At 26.8% G+C, this 21,850-nt stretch overlaps 1 protein-coding gene across 6 annotated transcripts in view; it reads right to left on the bottom strand.

Annotated features, from left to right (window-relative positions):
- MESK2 (misexpression suppressor of KSR 2) overlaps nt 1–20,814 on the bottom strand; it is a 238,770-nt gene extending 217,956 nt beyond the window's left edge. For 3 of the 6 annotated variants that reach the window (XM_075372706.1, XM_075372707.1, XM_075372710.1), the window contains exon 1: nt 20,565–20,814. The gene's annotated coding sequence lies outside the window, so the exon portion shown is untranslated. The remainder of the gene's footprint in view (nt 1–20,564) is intronic. The other 3 variants (XM_075372705.1, XM_075372703.1, XR_012757344.1) reach the window with 2 other exon arrangements.
- Nucleotides 20,815–21,850: the final 1,036 nt, after the last annotated feature.

The raw sequence follows: 21,850 nt of genomic DNA, 5'->3' as shown, positions 1-21,850 counted from the left end.
ATTTAATATATATTTTTTTGTTATAAAATAATTCAATAAATTTTCTTTAACATAATATAAAATAGATAACATATACGTAAAACACATATGCAAGAATTTTCTCTGACAAAGATGGAATAATAAGTAACTTCTTAAATTAAGAAAAATTGTTTATTCTGAACAAAGAATTGAATCCGACATCTGATCAATGCCAATCTGAATTTGAAAAAGGTATTGCAATATGATATTTAACCTGGACTTGAAATCATTAAATTGAATTGTCTGTTATAAGTGTATTTTCAAAATCTTGACCAAAAAAGCAGTTTTCCTCTACAATAAAACACGAACCCTTCTATACCAATTGATTATTGTCTCAAGGGGAAAAAATATGATGATGTGGTTGCCATTCTTAATGCAGTTAAGTCAAATACTTTTTTATTGACATGTATGTGAAATTTGAAGGTCATGCAGGTCTTCACATTGGGTTCACAAAAGATTATTATTTTTATGTCTATGGGAAAGCCTATGGGAAAGTCTAAGGGAAAAAAGGACTGACTAAAGAGAACTTTTTTTGGACATGTGAAAAAAATATCTCATATGCTCTTTTATTAAAACTGAAAAGATTCTTCTTATTCTTCTTCCTCCACTTTACATAAGATTAGGAAAAATTTTGTAAAGAAAAAGAATAAATAAGGTGAAGGCTTTACAAAAAACCATTTAACTTTTTTTTTTCATAATTAGGAGAAGCCGAAGTTAAAGAGTATATATTTGCTGGGACTGACATTAGAAAAGAAATCTGTAATCCTGCTTAAGAAGGAAAACTCAAACAAAAGGAATCTGACTGACAGCATTTAAATTGTTTATAAATGTGGTAAAAGGATTTTTATACCAAAAAAAAATAAAAAACCATAATACAGAAGCTTTTTAATTCCTACCAAGCCACGGGATATCAAATGTCGCTAAAAATATATTTTTTACATTTTCAAACATCTTTCTGGGAAACCAGAAATTAATACTACGGAGACTCAATACGTTGATAGGATCCATCCAGCAAAGACTGGTTTGTAAAAAAAATCTGAATTCACTCAAAAGGAAAAAAATAAAAAATGTTATTGTAATTTGGTTATATTAATATTATTCTTAATTTTATTTTTACAAAGCCTAACATTATGATTATCTAGTTGAACAAAATATTATTTCACGACAAATAAAAAAAAATGTTTGAGTAAACTGAGTACTCTACTTCTAATGAGTAGTATTACTTTTTATAAATTTTCTTTAGTGGTCAATACAACATGGCTCATAAAAAAATTATACATGTTACAGCTTTATTTTAATTATTTTTTAATTTTCGGCTACAAACCAATTATAAATGGATAATTTCATTAATGTTAAACATAAAAATGATTATTTTTATTTTTATTTTTACACTAGTGTTATATGTTTAACTAACAATTAATTAAATTACGCACTGTACTGGAATACAAATAAAAATAAACATGCAATTAAAATAATTAAATGAAATATTCAATTAATTCACATTGTGCAATGTAAATGTAAAGTAAATATGAATAAATGTGGAAAATTTCTAGATAAATGAAAGATAACACAGAATAATTTTTAACAAAGTATTTTTAATTTTTTACAAAATATAACATAGTAACATAAAAAGAATGTTCACAATAGTTATTAAAGAAATTATTATAATCACGGATAATAACCAATTATGTTATTTTTCATCAACTTTAAGTGCAAAAATTTAATTTCTGTGACAGTAGGAAAACAACAATAATAATAATAATGAATAAGGAAATGAATTTACTAATATAATAATTATATTAATCAATAACTGTGCCAATAATATAAATTAAGTAACTGTGATATTAAACATGCAAATAGAAAAAAAAAACAGTAATAGATTATTTAGTCCTACACACTATGAAAACTATTACGCAATGGACATTTTCACAATTATAAATACCTACACATCATGAAATTAAAGTCTAAACTTAGCTTAATTTTAATGAAACCTTTCTATTGATTTAACTGTTCTGAATTTAGAGAGGAATTTGTTCTTAAATATTATAATGGAACTATGCTGTCACTGGACAATAAATAGCATTCCCAAATTAATCTGCAGGCACACCCAGACCTACTCTAAGGAGACACTGGTCGACATCCTCAAAATGGATATAGTGACCTGGGCCAAACCTCTCTTTTTCTGTTTGGCCTCAGGTCGACCATTCCTGAGATATGTGGTTAACTGAAACGCAGCCACCAAAGGTCTATGATCTAGTACTCAAATCCGTATAAAAGCCTTTACTAGGATTTGAACCTTAGAATTCTTGACCTCAAAATCAGCTTATTTACGATGAGTTCACCACTAGACCAATCTGGTGGGCTTGGGCCAGACCTACATTTACAAAACCCAAATCAAATTGGTCTTGCCAGCCAATACTATTAATTAAAATCTAATTATAGAATATAAATACTGTTTGTAAAAAATGTTTAATTGTAATGTAAATCTATTATTTCACTTTTACATATTATGTCATCTGAATGCAATTACAAGCCTCCAGTTGACAATGTAAATGTTCAAATAAATAATTTAGTAAACTGGTAACAACAGCATTAAAATCCAATTAAAAGATATAGTTCTTCATCTAGATTTCAGCCTTCTTCAATATTACAAAACAAGTCACATAACAGACAACTGACAATGATACAATTGACCTACTTCTACACATAATTACTGTCAAAATTGAGATATTTATTCCAGACAATCATAGTAGCATTGTCATTTTACTTTGCTACCAATCCAACCCATTATTAAGAGCTTCCTGCAATTCATTATCAATCACCAACTGTTTGCTACTGAAAAACTTTATGAACTTTTTGAACAAATGAAGTAGCTCAAGAGTGTGTACAGATTGCATACTGTTAAATAAATGGTTCTACTGGAATTTTTCCATCAAATGACCTGTCAGAGCTGCAAAATGTATATGTGCAATATCTAGTTGTGTTGTTACTTAATGTCCTTCATCAGCAGTGCCCGAGCATCACAATCTCCAGAACATATCACAATTTACAATGGTCACTTGATTATGGCATGAAATCTACCAAAAGATTCAAAAAATAATTCTAAATGATTGCCGTTATTAAATTCCATACAAGTACATTTCCTAATATTTTATTCAGTAACTAAGGATGATGTTAGTAAAATGACTGCTGCATTTCATCTCTAATTACATCCATATTACATTTCCACAAACAATTAAAAATGTATTGAAATTCATCACCTCCTCCTTCTGTTGTTTTGCAAAAAAGCATCCTAAAGCTGACCACATTCGTTCATATTCAGTTAGGTACTTCTATGTTACGTAGAATGCATAAATCTTTTTGCAGCCTATTTGAATATATATATATATATATATATATCGGTAGAAAATTTTACCAAAAACTGATCTAAAAATAATAGAAAAGATCAATTCAAAATTCAAAATGATTAATATTTTTTTTTTACCCCTTTCAGTATTATACACCCTTCAGTTTCTTCATGTCACTGGCTTTTATCAATAATCTATCGGAACGCTCTTCATCATGCATAATAAAAATAATTCACACTCTTTTCATATAAAATACAACAATAAACACTATAAATAATTGCATATAAATTTTGGCCAGTATCAGATTTTCAGTCTTAAAATGTTATCACTATCCAAACAGTTGCCACCATATTTTGCAGGAAAAATATTTTTTTTATAATATGGTAATGGACATTTTGAGTATTAATATGACTGGAAAAACAAAATAATTATAAGTATGCGCTTTCTCAGCTGCCAAAGATGGATTGCTTAGTACGCTGTCTACTGAATTACCGGTCGGAGTGCCGGCATGGCTTCGAGCAGTTTGTATGATCAAGCATTTTCGTGAAATAATTGTGAAGTTTCATTAAAGAAATACATTGTTATACTTAATACTATTTTAATAATTACCAAAATATTAAAACGGATACGTTTTTAAACGATGCAGACGTAATTGCCCCGAGTGCGATAATTAAATTAATTAAATGTTGGAATTTTTTTTAAAAATAAAGCGTAAACTGTTTCTCAAAAAGTATAATCAGAAAAAAAGTATTAAAATAACTCAAAACTCAGGATTTAATTAAAAATAAAATAATTTGTTTCAAAAAGAGAAATTTATTAAAATATTTTTTGATACGGTAACAGAAATCATCGTTTCATCGGGCGTATTATTGAATTTATTTTTCGTTCAACTTTCACAGACCAATTTTCCACTTATACACCACCACATATTTTAAGCAGTCACAGAGTTTTCAACGTAATATAAGCTATCTATTTAATCACAAATAACAGACTCAATTACAAATAAATCCCAGGTAATAATGACAACAAATTTCCCAAACACAAGTTGAGATCGACAGTTTTATTCATAGATATACTATATCAAAAACATCAAAAAATTGGTAACACTGATTTCCGCTTCTGGGGAAGAGATATTACCGAACCGATCATTACCAGATAATATGTAGAAATAAAAACATTTCTTATAGATTATTTCATTCCACTGCGAAATGGAATATAATAATCTATTATTACTGGTATTTCCTCCTGCATTGAAATATCATTTCAAATATCATACAATTTTAAGGATGGAATAAAATTTTTCTAAAAGAAACCTAACCTGTCCTAGATAAATCTTTAATATCTACAAGGGGAAAAAATTGGCACATCTAGTTTACATTTACGTTGTTCCTATCTTGGGTTAAAATAACCAAATCTCTGATATGATAAGGTTATCTGATACCTTGTTTAATTGTAATCAAATTTAATTCAGTTCATCATAAGACTATCGGCTAGCCTGAAATAGTATTTTAATAACTAATGATGAATCCATGGATTCAGAACGTATATAAATTATTAAGTTTGCATTGAATTATTACCAAACTGATTTTGTATGTTTATGGTATTATTGGAAATTATTGATTGCAAACCACTAGACAACATGTTTATAAGTATATGTTTATATAAACTTTGTTTTATAAACATTCACAAGAAATACGAAAATAATTGTTAAAATATGACATGATAAAAAAATTAGGAAACTTTCTTCAATGAAAAGTACAACAGGAATGACAGATAATAACAATATTTAATTCAAGAAATTACTTCCATAAACTGGTAAAAAAGACAGTCTAATGTTAATTCATTAAATGCACCTGGTAGGTTTATTTAAACAAAAGAAACAAACAAAGTTATACAGTAATTAACACATAAGAAAGTGTAAATTAAATTAAAAGAAAAACAATCTACTCCAATTATCACTAAAACAAAAAACATTACATACAATTTAACAAAACAACTAATCAGAAAAGCTTTTTCATATCATGTAAATGTCTGCTAAAAATTAACATGACTAATTAGAAAAATTTGAAATTTAATAGAATTTACAATTCTGCAATACAAATGCACCCCATAGTTTGCTTTTCTTTCTTTTAAATAAAAATTTATTCATTAAAACAAAGATATCCTTGTTAAATAAGCAAAGTAAATAGAAACAAATATTGATAAGATAATATCACTTTTAGGTTAGTAGCAACAAAGATAAAAAGGGTTAAGTAACACCTGTATAAATGTGTTCTGCTATAACCCGGTTTCCAGCTATCATTGAAACAACTGGAAATTATTCAAACAAGTGAGAACTCTTGATAAAAGAATTTACCAACAGAGAAAACTGTACAACATAAAAAATTAATTAATTTTGTAGGAAAACATGATAAAATGAGACAAAAAAAAAGAATATAAAAAATCCATCTTTTTTAAAGCTATGATAAATTATATAAAGCTTTTCACGAATTGACACTATTTGTAGTTGCTTTCTCTGAGAGTAAAGGTTTTATTACACAACCATTCCAGCAGTAAACTGAACAGAAGTGTCACTTGCATAGCTGAATGTTATAAATTGTTATTACAGATTATTACTGTATTGATGATATGCAACAACATATTTAGCTGAAGAAGGTGATATAAGAAACCACTTCATTCCTTACTTTTCTAATTAAACTTGATATGAGATAATTTTTTATCTTGATAGTGGTTATGTCATTTCCTTGATCGATTTGTATCCTGTGTCACAGATCGCTTACAACTATTAAGTTATGGTACCCAACAAATACACATAAAGAATATATGAAAAAAGGGTTTGTGGAATATGATTAAGCAAAAAGTTATGAAGTGGCAATATGGAAAAACAACAAAATAATGTACTGTTGAAAGAAAAGACTTGGAATCATCGCTCAGAAATTGTAATACAATCAATTCCTATGAAACAAAATAAATGAATGTTATAAAACAGATACTTAAACAATGTCATCCATTAAGACAGAGGATTAGATTGTCAGACTATTTTGGTGCCAGGTCCCAGGTTCAAATCCCATCCGGCATGGGATTTGAACCTGGGACATTTTATACACTAAAAAAGTTCCATTTCATATTCCCATGCACAAGTTTCAAAAATATATGGTGAATTAATCATCAAAAGAGAAACAAATTAAAAGGTTAATATATAAATAAAGTAATTACAGACCAAAAGGAAATTTATAAACATAAAAAGAAATAACAAAAGGATGTGTCTTTCACATCCTTTTGCTTCTGTGATAAGCATGATTAAAATTTACCTCAACTACAGGATTAATTGTAATTAATAAAGTTATTAAAATAAAAAAACAATGATTAAAGAAAACATAAAAATACATAATATATCATGGTCACTTCTGCTGAAAAAGAAAACGATAAGATGATGTCATAAAAAAACAAATTTAAATAAAAATAAAAATGTAAAAAAAAAAGATAGATTATGATTATTATATTATATGGATGGAATACTACAACAAAGGAGAAATTTAACAGGATGCAGATTGTATAATGGAATTTTTTATCAGATTTAAATGAAGGAAACTACATGGAGATATAATTGAAAAATTAAACGAAATCTTCAAAGAAAATATATTAAAAAAATCTTCAATGTCTTAAATGAAAATTATACGTTTTAAATAACAAGAAAAAAGGCTTATTATGACAGGATTATTTAGGGAAATAATATTGGTTACAGAATACAAAGAAGGAAAATATAGAAGAAATCCAACAAGAATATAAAGAACACAATCACTGCAAAAAGCACATCTAAAAAAAAAGCAACTGAATCTGTGAGAAAAGATTTTAGATACAGAATGTTAACGTTTAAGTGAAATTCAAAGTTTTGCACTATTCACATTTTTTAACCACCAAAAATAACTGATTTTTCCATGAATTGAATTTCATATTATAATAATAAAATTATTCAAAATCCAAATCTGCATACCTTAAGGAATTCAATAAACGCAAAGAAAGGATTTCAATAAATTTAAAAGTAAAAGAACTGATAAAGAGAATAATGAATAATATTACAAAAAGTTTTAAAAACTTGTTTATACTTTTTGCTCATACTTTAATCAAATTATTATCATATGTTACATGAGTTTAATTTGAATTCAAATGATCATATATTGAAATTTCTAATCTATTTATAAAATATAACACAAATTTTCAATCAAACATTTATTATACAAAGTAACGAAATAGAGAAGTTTTTGATTATTGAAATACAATTGTTAATTAACAAAACTTTTTTTCGTTGCTTACATACATTTTATAAATTTATCCCCGTACAGGAGGATGTTAGCAAAAGAAATGGTGGAAAATATTCTATTGTCACCCAACCTTAGTAACTGAGCAAAATTTCATCAATCGACAATGTCAGGAAGTATATTAAATTAAAATGCAAGATTTGAGGACAAACATGAAAAAAAAAATTGTTAGTTAAAATAAAGGAAGTACACCTCAGTTTACATAATTCTTGTTTAATTAACATGAAAAATAATTTTTTTCTGACTAAAATCAGCCTAATAACAAGGTACAGAAAATTTGTATTATAGTGAAATCAATTCACAATATTTATTTTTTTTTGCTTGATGAATTAACACACCACAGAAGCTTGTACATGGGAATATGGAAAGAGAATTTTATAGCATATGAAAAATTCCATGCTTAGTTATTTATTATGTTGTTATTATATTTACTTATAAACTGTCGTGCAGACTAGAGAAATATTTTTAATTCTCATTCAAGTGCGTGTTCTTGTGTGTGTAACATTCAGTTTTGTAACTGGCTATCGTATTTGTAGGTATATATTGTTCAGTATCTGAGAAGAAAAGATTAGAAGTTTTTGAAATGTGTAACAGGAGAATGTTAAAAATCAGATGGGTGGATAAAGTGACAAATTAAGGGAGTTGGAGCAAATTGATGAAGAAAGAAGAATTTGGAAAAATATAGTTAAAAGAAGAGAAAAACTTATAGATTACATATTAAGGCGTCCTGGAATAGTCGCTTTAACATTGGAGATACAGGTAGAAGGAAAAAATTGTGCAAGCAGGCAACATTTGGAACATGTAAAACAAATTGTTAGGTTTGTAGGATGTAGGCTGTATATACTGAAATGAAACGACTAGCACTAGATAGGGAATCTTGGAGAACTGCAGAAAACAGTCAAATGACTGAAGACCAAAAAAAAAAAAAATAACAGTAAAGTGAGTGTGTGTTTATTAAATTAGTGTGTTTATACAGTGTTTCTTTTTAAACAATATTAGTTATTGTAATGTATTAACAATGCCTCACAGTTGCATTAATCACCCAAACAATCTCTGCTACATCTGTGGTGAGGTAATGTTGAAGTCTAAAAAAAGAAACATAAATCTACTGATAAATTTGGTGATCAGGACAAATCTTCGGCTCCTAATATCTGCAGTGCTTCTTGTGTAATATTGTTGACTAGTTGGCTAAATATATTTCATCACATGCCACTTGCAATTCCAATGATTTGGAGGGAACCAAATTTATTGCGCCAACTAATGTGGCACTGGCCACATAGCCAAGAGCTTCCAATTCCAATAAACATGGAACATTGTTCTAGAAACATGGAACTTAGATGAAAATGTCAATCTTGTACTGACTTATCAGATCCAAACTTTTACAAAAATAGATATATTGAACTACATTTAATTAATGAGTCAGAATTACATGATCTGGTTCATAACTTAAATTGATCAAAGAATCAAGCAGAAATACTAGCGTCAAGACTGAGAGGATAGGATCTTTTACGACCAAGAACAAAATAAGTGCTTTCTATGACAGTCAGTCAACATTTTTTCTCTCGGTAAGAAAACTTAGTTTACTGTAATGATATGGACTCTTTACTTTGAGAGCTTTGCGACATATGCATCATCCTGACAAATGGTGACTTTTTATTGACTCATCAAAGCTTAGTTGTTACAAAGCTGTTCTACTGCACATTGGAAATAAATGCTCATCAATACTATGAACATATGTTGTTCACGTGAAGGAGTCTTATGAAAATATGAAACTTGTATTGAACAGGATTCAGTATGAGAAAAATATTTATGGCATATTTGTGGAGATCTGAAAATAATAGCGCTTTTACTTGAACTGCAACTTGGATACACTAAGTTGCTTTTTGTGCGAGTGGGGTAGCAGGGATAGGAAAAACTATTACATAAAAGAGCAATGGCCAAGGAGAGAGGTACTGATTGCAGGAGCGAAGAATGTTGTTAGTCAGGCATTAGTAAAACCAGAAAAAGTTTATCTTCCACCCCCTGTACACATTAAACTGGATTTATTCAAAAATTTTGTTAAAGCAATGGATTGTAATGGTGCAGGGTTTCAGTTTCTAAAAAACAAATTCCCTGATATAAGCGACGCTAAAATAAAGGAAGGTATATTTGTTGGACTACAAATAAGAACACTAATGAGTGATCCAGCGGTTGAAGAATTTTTAAATGACTTGGAGATTGCTGCATGGAAATCATTTCAAAATGCGGTAAACAACTTCCTTGGAAACCATAAGGCCAATAACTACACAGAACTTATGAGTGAAGTCCTTCAAAACTACAAAGATCTAGGGTGTAACATGTCACTGAAAATCCATTTCTTACATTCACATTTGGATTTTTTCCCTAACAATCTCGGCACTATCAGTGATGAACATGGAGAGCGCTTTCAACAGAAGATATCTAGAATGGAAACACAATACCAGGGAAAATGGAACCCAAAAATGTTAGCTGACTGCTGTTGGAATCTAAAGAGGGACTATCTACAGCAAATTACACAGTAAATCCAAAAGAGATAGATTTTAGGCGAGTACAAAATGCCTGTAATGTATTGTCATATATGTTCACCATAAATTCTTTGTTTCAAAAAAAATTTCAATTACAAAAAAACTGAGCCCAAAAGAAAAAGTATATTAACATATGAAATAACATAAAAAATAATATAAGAATCAGCAATTCATTTTCATTTAACAACCAAAAAATTAAATTTTGTTGACCAATGTCAACTTTATTTACATAAATCTTTATTTATATAAGTGACTACATTACCGATGTGCATCGCTGTTTGATGAAATGCGAGTCCAATTAAGGAGACTGGCAATCTGAACAAGATCATTATCTGAATGTTAACTCAAAAATCCTATTGGGAGGCTACAATATAATAAAATTATAAATGAATAAAATTTCCCATTAACGTGAATTCAGCTACCTACCTCTAAGCTCTTCCCTGAATAAAACATAATTCTATCAAGTTACCAAAACTGATTTCTAGCTTTTCCAAGAATTATACTTACTTTAGGTATATATAAATGAAAAAAAAAATAACTAAAATACAAATAATATTAAATTGCTTCCCTAATACAAAAAATTTACACGAACAGTAATTCTAAATTAAGCATACTACGTTTAAAAAAAATTCCTAACCTTTAGCAGAATCTTAAGAACCTTATTTATATGTTGTACAATTTCATAATTCAATAACTGATTGACCTGATTTAATTTTGTTTTGAAATAAATCAACGGTAAATAATTGATTTTTAATTTTTAAATGTACATTAGCAGTCAAACCATAACTCAGTACAACTAACTGATGCACTGAAGGTGACTGTTTCAATTCCTGATTTCACCTTAAAGTTTTTCTACCACACACTTTATTCAATCATTACATTTACATTAAAGTTGCTTATGTATATGTTATCTATTATAAAAAAATATAATATTAATAATAATAAGACTAAAATAATTTTACGTCAAAATATTATTGCTGGTAAATTGTTCATAAAGATAACACAATTTTATTGCATTAATTACCCCATAAATCATTTATGTTATGATTTATGTTTATAAGCATAACAAACCTAATTTATTAATAGATTTATTTACTGAATTCTATTTCTTCCTTTTATAACTTTTTTTAACGATCATATCATCAATTAACAAAAAAATTGGCAGTACATATTTTTTTTTTATTATGGAAACAAAATAAACTTCAGATCCAGTAGATACAAATAATTAAATGGAAACAAAAAAAAAATAAAACATTAAATTTATTTTTAATATGGTAAAAATGAACAATTCTATTTTGTAATATAAGAAAGAAATCATATGCTCTATAATTGATTTTGTTTTGTGCAAAAGAGAATTTTTTTTCCACTCATTACAGAAATTCAAAAATAAAATTCAAGTAGGGCTAATTTTTAATGTTGTTTACTCATAAAGTAAAAAAGAATTACAAAATTTATATGAAAATATGAATCTATCCATTACAATAAATCCTAAATAAAATTAACCAAAAACATTTTACAGAAAATTATATCATTAGCATAGCAGTTGGATTCCAAGATAAACACAGTTCACCCATAATAATTTTATACTGGTTTAATATTTCTGTGTATGAAAATGCATAAGATCCCCCACAAAGAAACAGAATTAATTTCATCGATTAAGCATGACTGGGATTTAAACAAAAGATAAAATATTCTCATTTTTCTATAGAAATTGGCATTTTCTTAATTTATTATATAAAGAAAATAACAAATAATGTGAAAAAAAATTTTCATGATTCAAGATCGACTGATTTATATAACATTCTGGATATCTCCTTATTTATAGTGGAACATTCTTGTTTCAGGACTCATAGGCAGCTACATCCCTTGTTCATGTAATGAGCAAACCATTCATGAATCATTAGGCCACAATGAATTGTTAATTAGAACCCAATAACACAATGGTAATCCGGGACAACATAGGAAAAAATCAATCCAATATTAAAATGTAATCGAGTCAATCAGATTTTATCTTTAAATATGATATGTAAGTCAAAGATTAATATCATAAAACTATAGTAAAAACTCCTAAATTGCAATGTTAAGCTTATTAAAAAAAATCTTTTACCTTTGTGATATAGGTTAAAAATGAATCCTCTGATTTAGAGAAATTATGAAATAAATTTCAATTTGAAAATGAAACATCCAACCCCATAGGGGAAGACACCTGCCTTATGATGCTTCCAGTTGCCACACACCCCCTCCCCACCGTCTGTTACTAGCCCTGAAGGGCTTTAACGGGAGTCGTCTTTCACCCTCTAACTTTTTACATCTCACAGTTATAAACCAGGCCTCATTGTAATGCCACCGTAAATGCCTCAGTAGACATTTGCATCGGTGTTTTTTAAAAATTCTGTTTTTGCCCTTGCTGTAGCCTCGTCTGGAGATCTACATTTAACAAAGCCTCTTTTTGAAAATGGAACAGTAAAATGTAAGAATAGTTTACAAAACTCATATTTTTACACAAGCTGCTCATAGGTTAAATACAAGCAGCTACTTTTCTGATAACAGCTAGAAATTGTTATGCATTACCAGAGTGAGTAATGTCTCAAAACTTTATAAAAATTAAATTTTTGAAAATGCAGGATTTTATAAGTTTTTTTCATTATTTTGATTACTTCTGGATAAGCTAATAAACACAAAAGAAAAATTTGTAAACCTCTTCTAAAAATAGATCCCTTTAATATCAATTAGCCTCATCTGATTTGTTTTTTTTTATAAAATCTAATCAAATCAATAACCCACAAGCTAACAAACCAAATTTCACAAAGGTTTCAATATTCCAGAGATATAAAACCATATAATGGATACATAGAAATTCAGTAACCAAGAATTTGGTATTTTGGACTTAAGATCTCTGTTTTATGACAAAACAGCTAAGAATATGATAATTTACAATTAAAAAAAAAAATTATAAATAGATTTTTTAAGTAGCACTAACTAGTAAAATCATAATGTCACTGAGCTGATAAATCCCCCAAAAAAAGCAGACAGCTACCAATCTAATGGGTAATTGGACCAAGCATTTTTAAACAATAGTGAATTACATAAATCAGTCAATAACCTTCAGTTATTACTACCTCCTAAGGTGTTTCAATTGTTATAGAACAATTAAATCACAAAAAGATATAGTTCATTATCTTAACCAGTTCTCTTTATGAAATAAATCCAGGTCATACAACCATAAATTTTACGTTTATTTTGAAAAAATATCACACAATTTTTTTTCCAGAATTTTTAAATATTATTTATTAAATATAAATGTATTAAGAACTAGCTGTAATATTTTTACTATTAAAGTAACTGATGTACAAATTCTCAAATAGATGATTTAAAATTATTAAGTATAAATGGTAGGAACAGTTATACAAATTAATGCATAATTATATGCATACTATGTATATTCAATACGAAAAATTATACTTAAAAAATATATATATAAATATATATACTTAAAGTTATTTAATTTTCATCTCAGCTATGTATAAATATAAAACCATGCTTACAAGACAAAACAAAATAATAAAATTAAATAAAAAGTATGAAAAATAATATTCAATTAAAATTACATTTAACAATGCAATATTAATTAAAAAATAATAATCATAATGAAATCATGTGCTTAATATTTTATAATAAATTAATAAAAATAAATTGATCAACAAATATAGAGTAAAATGCATGTGAAAATGTTGTATGCTGTGCATATGTATAAAATTGTATCCATGCTTAAATTTTGCAAAATCATGCATTATTACAAACTTTTAACATAACCATGCATTAAAACATATAATTTTAGCAATTATAACATCTACTTATAATTATTCTACTACACCAGGAAAAATATTAGAAATTATATTTTACAAGCAAGTAAATATTTTCTTGCTTAAAAAATATAAAACAAAATAACAGTATCAATGTAATATTTAGAATTAAAATTGTAGAAGAATAATCAAAATACCAGCATCATTTATTTCATAAAACTACAATGATTTGGTACAAATGCAAATATATTTCATTACAAATATAGCAACAAAATTTTCCTTGATTACTGAAGGTATGTTATTCATAACATACAAAATTAGTTTTTTTGATAAAAAAGAGTAGTAAAAATTTTTATTCTTTACAATGCTGATAAATACTATCAGACATCAGGAGTAATCATTAACTCAATTCTGCAGTTTAAGCATATATCTACAAAGAGAATAATACTCCATTGGTTAATCCCCATTATGACTTTTTTTTGCTTGATGATATCGCCACATAAGCTTGAAGCTTATATGTGGGATATGGAAATGTAAATTTGTAGTGTATGAAAAATACCACGCCTAACCAGGATTTCAACCGGGGACCTCTGGATGAAAGGCTGAGACACTACCACTGCGCCATGGAGATCGATGGGTTTTCTCCCCATTTTTTCTAAAATCAATTGGAAGGAATTTGGCAAGTATTTAAAGTAGCCAGATATCCTTCATAATATCGAACTACTAAAAGAAATGAAGTATGAAAATCTGCAGCATGTAAAAATGCTACACCTCACTAGGATTTAAACCCAAAAATTTTCAGATGAAGGTCATTAAAGCCAATCTACTTTAGCCAAATCCTATGTTCAGTATAATTAAAGCAGTTTTGAAAGTTAATCTTTAGTAAAATTTTATCATAAAATAAGTAGAAGATTGGAAAACGTTAACAGAAATTTATCCCGTAGTATAAAGTGAAGTATGCTACTGAAGTTTGTCACGCCATTGGTTTTCAATATGACAAATCCAAGAGAAAGATAAAAAAAAGTTTATTCCAACTATTTCAGGATAACAGAAAAAATTATAAGAGTTGAGGCAACATAATAAGCTATTGACACTCTTAATATTAATTTGAATCATAAAATCAAAAAAATTAATTCTGGATTTTTTTAAATTTTTTGTGATTTTAATTTTTTTTTTTTTTTGGTTTTGCAATATTTATTTAAATTCCAATTTTTCTCATTAACATTTATAATTTAATCTTTCAATCAATTTTAATTTAATTTGTATTAGAACGTTAATATAACATAATTGGTTAATGTAACAACCATGAATAAAAGGAGAATTAATTTCATAATCTAATGCAAAAAAGTCTACTAACATAACATCATACTTCATGGGACTTTTACTGAAGCCCAAGTTTTAAGTAATTTATGGAATATTTAACTCTTAATATAAAAAAAAAATTGTTCTTTTATTGTATTGAGATTAAGGATTAGACTATTAAATAAAGGAAAACATTACACTGCATTAGTCCTACAAATGAAGATTTGAGTCGCTAAACAAAATAACAAAAATGCAGTCACTTGAGTGAAAAAATTCAGTTTATCTGCGACATTTACAGGTTGATGCACCAAAGTATGAGGATAAGAAAGGGAACACAGCATAAAAATAAATATATATTATACTATGTGTTCAAACTCAATTATCACTGGATTTCTTTGTCTGAGTAAGTTAATCTGATACAACTTTAAGGACAAGGATACTTCAAAAACGTATTTATTCAAATTTAAGTTACCCTGGAATAGATTCCAGACTTTCCACAGTGTTAGTCTAAACAGCCACTATTTTCTCCAATGTTCTCATCTTGAACATGCTAATATTATATGGATTAAAATAGTTCTGCAGAGGATTCTGTTTTTAACAGATGAGAATGAGAGGTGGATGTTAATTTCTCTTGAATGCCAAATTGGAGCAAATGTATTTGTTGCACATGCACTGTTACAAGGAGGAGAAGATGAGCTCCTTTGCTTGTAACAGGACAGAAAAATAAATCTGACCTCCTTAATGATAAAATGCTTAGTAATAAATGTGAATAAAAAACAAAAGTGGAGAATGTTACTTTTAATAAATAATTAATTCAGTAAAACCAAATTTTCAATGAAATATGATTGGAAATCATTTCAGTCAAAGTGGACAAATTCATTTGCAATTAAAAGGAAATACAACATGAATATGAAATCAGTGCATATTTAGTAGTAAACATCAAAATATAAATTTTTAGATTAAGAAATAAAAGTAAAATGTTACAATCTACAAACCAATTATTATTTATCTACTACACAATCATTTTGAGTAAGACACTCAGGAAGAAACACACACCTCTACATGAAATAATAGTAATTTCCTCTTTTTATTTGAAAATGTAAAATTAAGAGATTGTACTTTTTACAAGTCTGTATATAAATCAACTAGGTCTGACATATGGCTATTGAGTTATCTCAAGGAGGTTGAGTAAACATTAAAGTTTACGAGCAACTATCAGTAGAAAACTAAAAATTTTTAAGTGAAAACTACAAAGTACAGAATTTGCACAAGACATGCTACAGTCCATGTGAGAAGTCATTAACTGTTAACAGGACATGATATTGTGGACATGACACATGGAAGTCATATTATAGTTTGAAATATAATGTTCTTAACATAATGGTTTTTTTTATTTATGATTTAAAACACAAAATAAACATGTTTATTGCAGAAATTAAACTGGCAAATTATTTTGTACTGTCAAATCTGAAAAAAATTAAAATCGAATTTTAAATATACATATAATCAAATATATTACACTATAAGCTATCTATGTCTATCAGCAATCAATATCAATTAATAATTTTCCAGTCATCCCCAGTATGGCAAATTTACATTAAATTGAGAGTGCTAATAACACCAGTAATTCTGAAAAATTTTGTTAAAATCTTTGTAAAAATTAAAAAAATTCTTAGCAGTTAAATAAAATTACTCTAATTTTTTATAGTATAGCAACCAAAATTTTATTGCACTGGATACTGTTACAATTTTATAAAATCAAAATATAATATTATTTTTTGTTATCACACTTAAGACAATTTAACATTAAAATACAGAATATTCTTTTGTATCAAGTTAAGTAATTTATTTAACAAGACAAAACCTTCTTAAAATTAAATGAGTAATTTTAAGCACACATACAAAAGATCATTACTTAAAATAAAGGATTCATTCACAGACTGCATTCTCATAATTTTTTTATTAATTATTCTAAACAAACATAATTATTTTAAAACCAAGTAAAATTAGTTTCTGTTTCTCCAATGTCGTAATATTAGCTTTAAATTAGTAAATAATTCAATGATTGGCACATGATAAATGGAATAAAATTTGAAAAAGTAATAAATTTAATAACACGGCTAACTTTCTAAGTACATAAAAATCTACTTCCAACATATTTTCAGAGATTTTTTTATTCTGATTCTTTATTAGGGATAAAGTTGGTAACTTTAATTTTGGAGTGGTTACAAAAGCCTTGTTAAATGGAGTCAACAGTATGTATAATATGTTACATTTTTTGTAAAATTCTATTATATCTATTAATTTCTTATTGTTTTATTAGTCATAATCTCTCTCTCTCTATCTGATTGTGTGTGTGTGTGTGTGTGTGTTTATAATTGCCAAATTCCATATCTGTAACAGTTCCAGGTGACTTGATCTAAACCACCTGATCTAAGCCATTTCCAAAAATTACACAGCTATCTTTAGGAATAACAAACATTCAATGCCAGGCTTACAAGGGAAAAATTATGATTGTAAACTCAGAAATGGTTTGTTTCCATGGTGTTCTTCATTCAACCAAATAAAAGATGCAAACCATTATTCCTCCAAAATGAAGGTGATATTCACCCCTACCTTCACTCTGTTTACCACTGGGACTGGCTGTGAAGTGAACAACATTGGTATCGAAGAAAGTAACCGTAAATTAATGATTCAGTATGCCTCTTCCGTAGAGGAATAGTGTGTTATATACACTCTTTCAACTTATCAGTTAACAGAGCTGAATAAAATCTGGTTAACAAACAAAATCTGAAATATAAAAAATAAAATCTCTTGACGGAGCCGAATACAATTTATTAAGATTCCCTAGAAGCATATTTTCACATTGTTTTTTTCCGAGTATTCCAATTCTTTATAAGTAAATAAAGAAAATCTATTCCAAAGTAAAAGCAAAATACAGAAATAGTCAAATTATTCTAAAATATTTTGAAAGTAAAAATAAAAAAGATTATACTGTTTTCAACTATTATTTTTTTAAAAAAGTACTTGTTTTTAACTGGCAATTAACAAAGTTTTTAAGACATGAAACAAATGAATTTTGCTAATGCAAATAACAATGAACTGCAAAAGCAGCTATGATATAATAAATAAAAAAACTGGAAAGAAGGAAGTAAGATTACATAATAATTCTACAGGTAGAATATATTTTAATGTAAGTATTCATAAGTAGAAAAATATTTAATTGCAAGATTGCAAATAACATTTAAAGAAATAGAATCAATAGTAAAGAAAGTTTATAGTTCTGTGTTAATTCACAAAATGAAAAATTGCATTTGAAAAAGGATGCTTTAGAGTTAGTAGGTAGTATACAGAAAAATTAATCAACTGGCTTCTTGTTTTTGAGAAATAGATATTAAGCTCAAAGTTATAAAACTAATTGAATATCTTTCTATTCACATATTTTTATTACAAAGCTAACAAATAAATTTTGAATAAAATGAAATTTACTTTTTCTGTATTGTCATTCATAAATTTAACAATACAAAAAACCTTTAAAAAAATAATAAATAAGTGCTTCAATAAAAATCAGATGCATACTGATATAAAATAACCATGATATATATAAAAACATTAAAAAAATAAAATAAACATATTTGAAAAAAAATTGTAATTTTATTTACATGTGTTTTTTTTAATAATTATTTGGAATTAAGTTTATGTCTTTCCGTCACATAGCAATAAAAATCATTAAATAGAATGCATTTGCTCGATCTAGATGCATTAAAAAGTAGCCCTCACAGATGAACTTTCTTAAAAGCCTATGCATTTTAACAAATATAAAATTAATTATTTCCAAGGATACATTAGATGATTAATCATCACTAATACTTTAATTTTTGGTTACAATATATTTTAATCAATAATATAAAATATAATTTAAGGAAATTATGTGAGCCTAAAAATATTTAATTTATTGTTCAGTGAATGGTAAAAAATGAATGACAAAAATCTAGAATAAAGAATGGAAATCAATATAATTAATCGCTTAACATTTTTTAAATGCCTAAATATTTTTCCAGTTACAACTTAATAAAAATAGATTTTCTTTTTTATCAGTTTCTTACTTAATGGAAATAAATTTAATATTAAATAAACAAAATTTTTAAAAGTAAATGAACAAAAATACTGAAAAATTGATAAATTAAATACAATTCTATTATAGAATAAACAGCAATCCAATCACTAAAACTATAATTAGAATTTAATTTTACATCCACAATCTTTTTCTAATTACTAATTTTAGTCACTAAATAAACATTTTTCTAGAATACAAACTTTTATTTTTTTGTAGTTTAAGTGACAAATTTTTTTTTTTAATTAAAGGGAAAAGTATTACTAATTAGAAAACTTAAAATAACAGATAAAATCATAATGGTAAATAATTTTACAGATAAAAAAATAACTTCACAAAGAAAAATGGGAAATTTAAAAATAGATTTACTAAACTAGTGGAATTAAAATTCAATTACCTTAACAAATTAAAATAACTGCACATTAGTATTATCTAAATGTTTACATATTTACATAATTATAATCATTCAGATCTGCTACATGCATATTTTATGTTGTATCCTTCTTTTTACTGAGGAGTAAAAAGTAAAAGATACAACAAACAAATAAAATGTCAAATATTTAATATAATTATTAAAAAAAACAAAAAAAAAACAGTTGAAACCAGAACAGTAGTTTAGCATTTATTAAATAAATTATTTCATAATCAATAACATTGTTGCACTTGCACAGCAGACTGAATCCATATCAAATTCTAGTACCTAAAACTTACACATAAAAGGAAATTTATCTGAAAATTTTGTTTTATTTCCACATAGCGTATAACCTAAAAAAATGTTTTTTTTTTTTTTAACGAAAACTTTATACATAAAAATGCATCGACATAAATCACAGCACGTTTAATAATAATTAGTTAAATTATAATTTATTTTACTTTTTTTAAAATCAATGTTCTGTGAATAAATGACATTAAAAACAAACAATTAATCAAGTGCCAATCATCTGTAATTAATTACTAAACACACAATCGTGTAGTAGTTTATATCAAAAAGTAAGTAACCAATAGCCTTGACCTAATATTTAATATTTAAAAATAATAAAATCGTATTATGATGAAAAAAATTGTATTTTCTGAAAATCAATTCATTAATATAGCCTGAAATATATTATTCTTCTTACCTTAATCAAGATATACGTATTTAATCCGGCCAAACCCACAAGGAAAATTTACTGCAAATTTAATAGCTCAATAATACGAATAACGTATTACCAAAAATTTGTTTGATTACATACGATTTAATCGCACGAATTACAAAATGTCTACGATTTAATATCTCAAAGAAATCGAAAGCTACCAACGTACTGCTACGACCGCTCGCCACAACCGACGGAGCTAAACAAAACCTGGCTAACATTCGTTAACATGATTCAGAGGGCGTCATTGAAGATTGATTCTTGAGAATGAAACTCTCACTTTCGCCATCTCACAAAAATGTTTCGAACTATTAACAACGCTTTATAAGTAATTATGCTATCTTTTAGGAGAGTTATGGAACTATATGTTCACCCACTATTTAAAGTACGAGTGTAGAAATATTTATCAATTATTTTTCAAATTTTACAAAACCTTTTCAACGAATTCCCATGGTGTAAATATCCATTTTTTATGTCATAATTTAATTACTTTAGCAGGAATAAATTTAAAGGAAATTAATAATAAATTAATCAATATATTTGATTAATCTCCCAAAATTTAATTAACCTATAACAATAAGTTTTTAGTTTTATTATCTACTCAGACATACTATACGTATATTTTTATGAGGAAGATGAAATAATTAATCAAAAATAAGCCTTGTTGGGAATTGCATCCAAGAACCAGTGAATCAAAACAAGCATGTTACTACTATGCCAATTGGCAGACCAACAAAAACAGAATTTCAAAATTTGTAGCAAAGGTAACAATGATTTACATTGTTTCAATAATTCCTTTAGTTACCTAAGAAGAAGTATTTTTATTCACTTCTTATGTAACTTGTACAGAATTTAATTATGTATTGATCTGGATAAAATATAATGTAAATAAAAAAATTACTATCAGTATAAGTAGATTCTGTAACTCAAAGATTTAATGAAGTTTACACTCAATTTAACTATTAGATGAAAAATAAAAAACAAGTTACTATGTACAGGAAGAATAAAACAAACAAACATAGAGTCCCAGGAATATATAAGCTAAATTCCAACAAATGAATGCACTTCTGAGATTTACTGAAAACAAAGTAGTATTATAGCCAACTCCTTACAGAAATACAAATGTACCGGTCGGTGTATTTGCAAAATATAATTTTTTTTCTATATATTTATCCATAAAGGCCTGCAAAGAAAATTAATTAAAACTGTAAATTTTTAACAAGAAACAAAATTAATTTAATAAATATAACATTTTTCAAACTTGCGAATAT

Source organism: Lycorma delicatula, chromosome 8 (genome assembly GCF_047948215.1).
Source record: "Lycorma delicatula isolate Av1 chromosome 8, ASM4794821v1, whole genome shotgun sequence".
Classification (NCBI taxonomy): Eukaryota; Metazoa; Arthropoda; class Insecta; order Hemiptera; family Fulgoridae; genus Lycorma; species Lycorma delicatula.
The sequence above is the reverse complement of the archived record's forward strand: the minus strand, read 5'-3'. Positions and strand labels throughout refer to the sequence as shown.